Source organism: Nannospalax galili, unplaced genomic scaffold (genome assembly GCF_000622305.1).
Source record: "Nannospalax galili isolate Female #2095 unplaced genomic scaffold, S.galili_v1.0 scaffold1082, whole genome shotgun sequence".
NCBI lineage: Eukaryota > Metazoa > Chordata > Mammalia > Rodentia > Spalacidae > Nannospalax > Nannospalax galili.
In genome coordinates this window covers 1409929-1415358 of record NW_008348580.1, presented here as the reverse complement: position 1 = coordinate 1415358, position 5430 = coordinate 1409929, and positions in this window count along the sequence as shown.

Below are 5430 nucleotides of genomic sequence, written 5' to 3'. Positions count from 1 at the left end.
AGACCTCTGTGAATTCAAGACCAGCCTGGTCTCCATACTGAGACATGCCTAAAAATAATAAATAAATAAATAAATAAATAAATAAATAAATAAATAAATAAATAAAAATAGCACAATACCAATAGCATAATGATGATCGCAGAGGTGCAGACGTTTTTCCAAGACTTCTATTTTCTTGCTTTGTTTTTCTCTTCCACACACTCCCTCTCCTCCTCTTCTTCCTCATTTTATTCTTCTCCATACTCACTCACCAATAACCCACTACATGCCAGGTACTTTAGGCCATTTCTCTCAGGCATTCCTCCTACTCGATTGAGATAGGGATTTCCTATGGTTTGGAACATGAATGTTCCCCAACACTCCATGTGTTAAAGGCTTGGTGTGCAGGGGCAGTATTGAGAAATGGTGGAACGTTTGGGAAATAAGACCTTATCCAATTTTTAGGTAACTGGGGGAGCTCCCTTTAAGGGAGTTTTTGCTCCTTATACCGAATGTAAGTGATTTTCCTTCACAGTACATTTGCACCATGCTATTTTGTCTCACAATAATCCCAAAGCAATGAGGTCAATTGACTGTGGACTGTAAGCTCCAAACCTGTGAGCCAAAATGACCTTTTGCCTCTTAGAAAACTTAATTATTTTAGGTATTTTATTATAGTGATGGAATGCTGACTAACACAGTATTATTATCATCATTTTATTCATGGAGGAAAACCACAAGTCTTAGAAAGTACATGACTTGCTCAAGCTCTTATAAATAGGAAAAATAAATCTAAATATATTGGCCTTGATGACCCAGTCTGTTCTTCTATAACACAAAAAGAATCACTAAGACTTTTAACTTTGCCTTAAAATCTTAAGGATGTTAAATGAAGACATTGACATTGAAATAAGATCATATGAAAGACTGGTGGTCGGAGAGATGAATCCGTGAGTTCCAGGTCAGCTGGGGCAAATGTCTCAAAAAAACAAAACAAAACAAAGAATGCATATCTTATATATACACAAATATACACATGAATTCAGGACCCGTAGGCTAAAAATGAACATTTTCACGTTAAATGAGTAACCATTGCAATATAATATAACAATTTTATTTTTTAAAGATCTATTTTATTTTTATTTATGTATGTACACATTTGTGGGTGCCTGAGGAGGCCAGAAGAGGATGTCAGATCTTCTGGAGCTGGAATTATAGGTGGTTCTGAGCCACCTGATGTAGGTGCTGGGAATCAAATTTGGATTCTCTAGAAGAGCAGCAAGTGTTCTTAACCACTGACCCAATCTGTATTTTTTGTACAGTCCATTTGTTCTCAAATGAGGCTATTTACTAAGCTGTGATGATTTTTTAAATTTATTATTTTATTTTTATGTGTATGAGTGTATTGCCTGCATGTGTGTAAGTGCACCAATGTCATGCAATGTCTGTGGAGAACAGAAGAAGGTGTCAGATCCCCTGGAACTGGAGTTATGGATGGTTGTTAACCACCATGTGGGTGCTGGGAATCGAACCCGGGACCTCTGCAAGAGCAGTCAGTGCTATTAACCACTGAGCCATCTCTCCAGCCCTGAGTTTTTTCTTCTTTATAAATTAGAATTACTAAGGACTTGTGAGAAGGTTATGCATACACACATACATGTTTCCACACATATGTGTCCACACGTACTTACAAAACCTAAGGCAGCAATTTCGATTGCTAATAATTCTCACAGCTCTACAAAACCCACAGCATCAGGTGACTCTGGCCTGGGTTTTGTAGATTTGGAACTTTTCCATGGGACAAAACCTTAGAAAACAGAGGGAGCAACACAAGGTCACACAGACTCGTATCAGAGTACCAAAGAGGTTTCCAAACCCAAGGGTTCAGGATCACCTACGTGGACAACTCTGCAGTTGTCTTGTGCTGTCTTCCTTGTTGGCTTCCTAATCTACCTTTCACCCTTCAACTCAGATTTCCTCCTGTGTGTTAGGATACTCCTAGTAGCTACTTACTTACCTTATATCTGGTATTTTGTTGTATTATTATATGCCCGCATCACCTCCTTTCACCCTTGCAGAGCTGAAACAGAGTAACTTGGGCCCAGCTCCTCAGCCTTAGTAGACTTGGCCTTAGCTGAATGAACTCCAACCATGGCCCAGACTCACTTCATTCTAATGATGCTGAGACTGTAAACAGGTGATATTCTTATTCCATCTGTTCTCTCAATGCCTCCCTGAAAATGCTGATTAATTTATTCTTTTTAATTCTGCTTAAACCTGATACAGCCTCACTTCTTCACAGTTAACTACATTTAAGGTATTTTTTCTGGCAAGTACTATCCAGTATCCTCTCCAAATACTGTTTAGGTCTTCCTAAATTTTCTTCTCTCCCTCTCAAAGGACCACAGGGACACAGAGTTTTCCAAGTGGCTGGAAACTTATTCATACGAACTTACAGCAATAGTGACAGCATGCACAAGATCCATGCAAATTCAAACCAGACAAAAACACAGCATCGAAGTAGTGACATGGGTAAAAAGCTCCAACCTTAGCTAAAGAACTATTGGCAGCTGATCACTGCTAGGTGAGAGAGAGATAGTTTTCTATAAGGGAATCATGCTAGATAAACTGTTCAGGCTTCAGTGGATGAACTTACACCGAGGAACATTTGGGAACACAAACTTGACCAATAGGCCTTAACATAAATGATAGAATGCATGAAATCTGATGGGGGGTATGGGTGAGTACAAATGGGGAGTGTGTGTAAATATGATTACGATGTATTAAGTAACAAAATTTCAGTAAAAAATATATATTGTGAAAAAAAGGAGGTATATCTTTTTTTTTTTACATATCACCCACCAAATCTCCATCTTCTATGTACCAAAAAGTTGAAGACGATTTGGGGATGATAGGGGGCTGCAGAGATGGTTCAGCAGTTTAAAGTACTGATTGTTCTTGCAGAGGTTAGGTTCCCAGGACCTGCATGGTGACATCACCTATAACTCCAATTCCAGGGGATCTTCTGCCCTCTTCTGGTCTCTGTGGGCATTGCACATATGTGGTGCACCTACATATGAAGGCAAAACACTGATACACAAATATAAATAATAAATAAATAAATAATAAATAAATAAATAAATTGTTGACTGCATCTTGATTTTCCTGCAACCTGTGCAAGTCAATGGAAATTTTAAATCCTTAAAGAAAGAGACAGAGAAAGAAACCAGAAGATGGAAGGACCTATCATTCTCATACACTGGTAGAATTAATATTCTGAAAATGACAGTCCTACCAAAGCAATCTATAGATTTAATGCAATGCCAATCAAAATGCCCATAGCATTCTTCACAGAGCTAGAAAAAAAGGGAAAAAATCCTAAAATTCACATGGAATTATAAAAAAAATCCCAGATAACCAAAGCAATCTTGGGCAAAAAGAGCAATGCTGGGGGGATCACCATACCAGATTTCAACAATATACAGAATCATAGTCATAAAAACAGCATGGTACTGGCATAAAAAACAGACACACAGATCAATGAAACACAATAGAAGACCCAAACTCGAGTACATACAGTTTCAGCCAGCTGATATATGACAAATTTGGCAAGAACGCACAATGGAAGAAAAACTGGATCTCCACTTATAGAAGAATGAAATTGGAGACTTATCTTTCACCCTAAACAAAAGTCAACTCCAAGTGGATCAAAACCTCAATATGAAACCTGAAACTCTGAAATTGCTAGAAGAGAACATGGGCAGTAACCTACAAGATGTAGGTATAGGAAAAGACTTTCTAAATGGGACATCAGTTGCTCAGGCATTAAGGTCCACAATCAACAAGTGGAACCTAATTAATCTGAAAAGCAGAAAAGAAACAACCAAGGACGTGAAGAGGAAACTCACTGAGTGGGAGAAAATCTTCACCTGCTACACATCTGACAGAAGATTAATATCTAAAAATACAAAGAGCTCAAAAAACTAAGATACAAGAAAATAAACAACTCAATAAAAAGATGGACTAAAGACCTTAACAGAGAGTTCTCAAATGAAGGAATAAAATTGGCTAAGGAGCACCTTAAAAAGTGCTCAACATCCTTAGTAATTAGAGAAAAACAGATCAAAACCACTTTAATTTCCATCTTACTCCAGTCAGACTGGCTAAGATCAAGAGAACAAAAGATTCCAAATGCTGGAGAGGATGTGGAGAAAGAGGAATGCTCATTCACTGCTGGTGGGAATGAAAAATCATGCAACCACTTTGGAAAACAGTGTGGAGAAGTCTTAAAAATCTAAAAATGAATCTACTATATAATTCAGTTATAATACTCCTTGGCATATACCAATGGACTCATCCTACCTGTACATCCATGTTTGTTGCTGCTCTTTTCATAATAGCTAAGAAATAGAAACAACGTAAATGTCCCTCAAGTCAAGTAATGAATGGATAATGAAAATGTGGTTCATTTACACAATGGAGTTCTACATAGCAGTAAGAAAAGACGAAATCACAAAATTTGCTATGGCTGGAACTTAGGAACCATTATACTAAGTGAAGTAACATAGACTCAGAAAAGCAAGCGATATATGTTCTCCCTCATTTGCAGATCTTAGCACCAATCCTTTATATACTAGTATACTATATACCACTCATCAAAGAAGCTTCTTTTTGCAACAGATGGAGACTGTTCCAGAGTTCCACAACTGGTCACAGACAGAGAATACACGTCTGAGAGATGCCTAGCCCTATGTGGTACATCTATAGTGAAACCTCTACACCTAAGGCTCATGGAACATAGTGGAACAAGGCGTGGAGAGAATACTAATACATCCACCAACCCTCACCAGCAAACCTTCCTCATACAACTGAGTGTGATGCACACGAAAGGCCACACTGGCTACATTTTAGAGAAAAAGAGACTGCAGACTGTGTCCCTGGATAGGACTCCTATATTAATCCTCACCCACTCAAGGCTCAGGGACCATTGCAGAAGGATTGTAAGAGTCAGGGTTGGTACATGATTTTAAGGAAACAGAGGTTTTTGGGTCACTGGGAATTTACTCATATGAACTTGCAACAATGGTGACAGAATGCACAAGACCCATGCTGACTCAATCAGACAAAAAGTCAGCATAGAATCAGGGAAATGGGCAGCAGGCTCCAACCATAGCCAAAGAACTTTTGGCAACTGATTACTGCTGGGTGAGGGAGAGCTGATCTTCTCTGAGGGAGTGACTCTAGATAGGCTGACTAGACTCCAGTGGATGAACTTATATTGAACTTAGATTTCAGAGGATTAACATCTGCTTCACGGGATAGGACTTAATGTATATGACAGAATGCATGAAATCCAGTGATGGCGTATAGGGAGGCATGGACGGGGGAGGAGGGGTCTAAATTTGATTAAGATCTATTATATGAAATGCACAAAAACTCAATAAAATATTT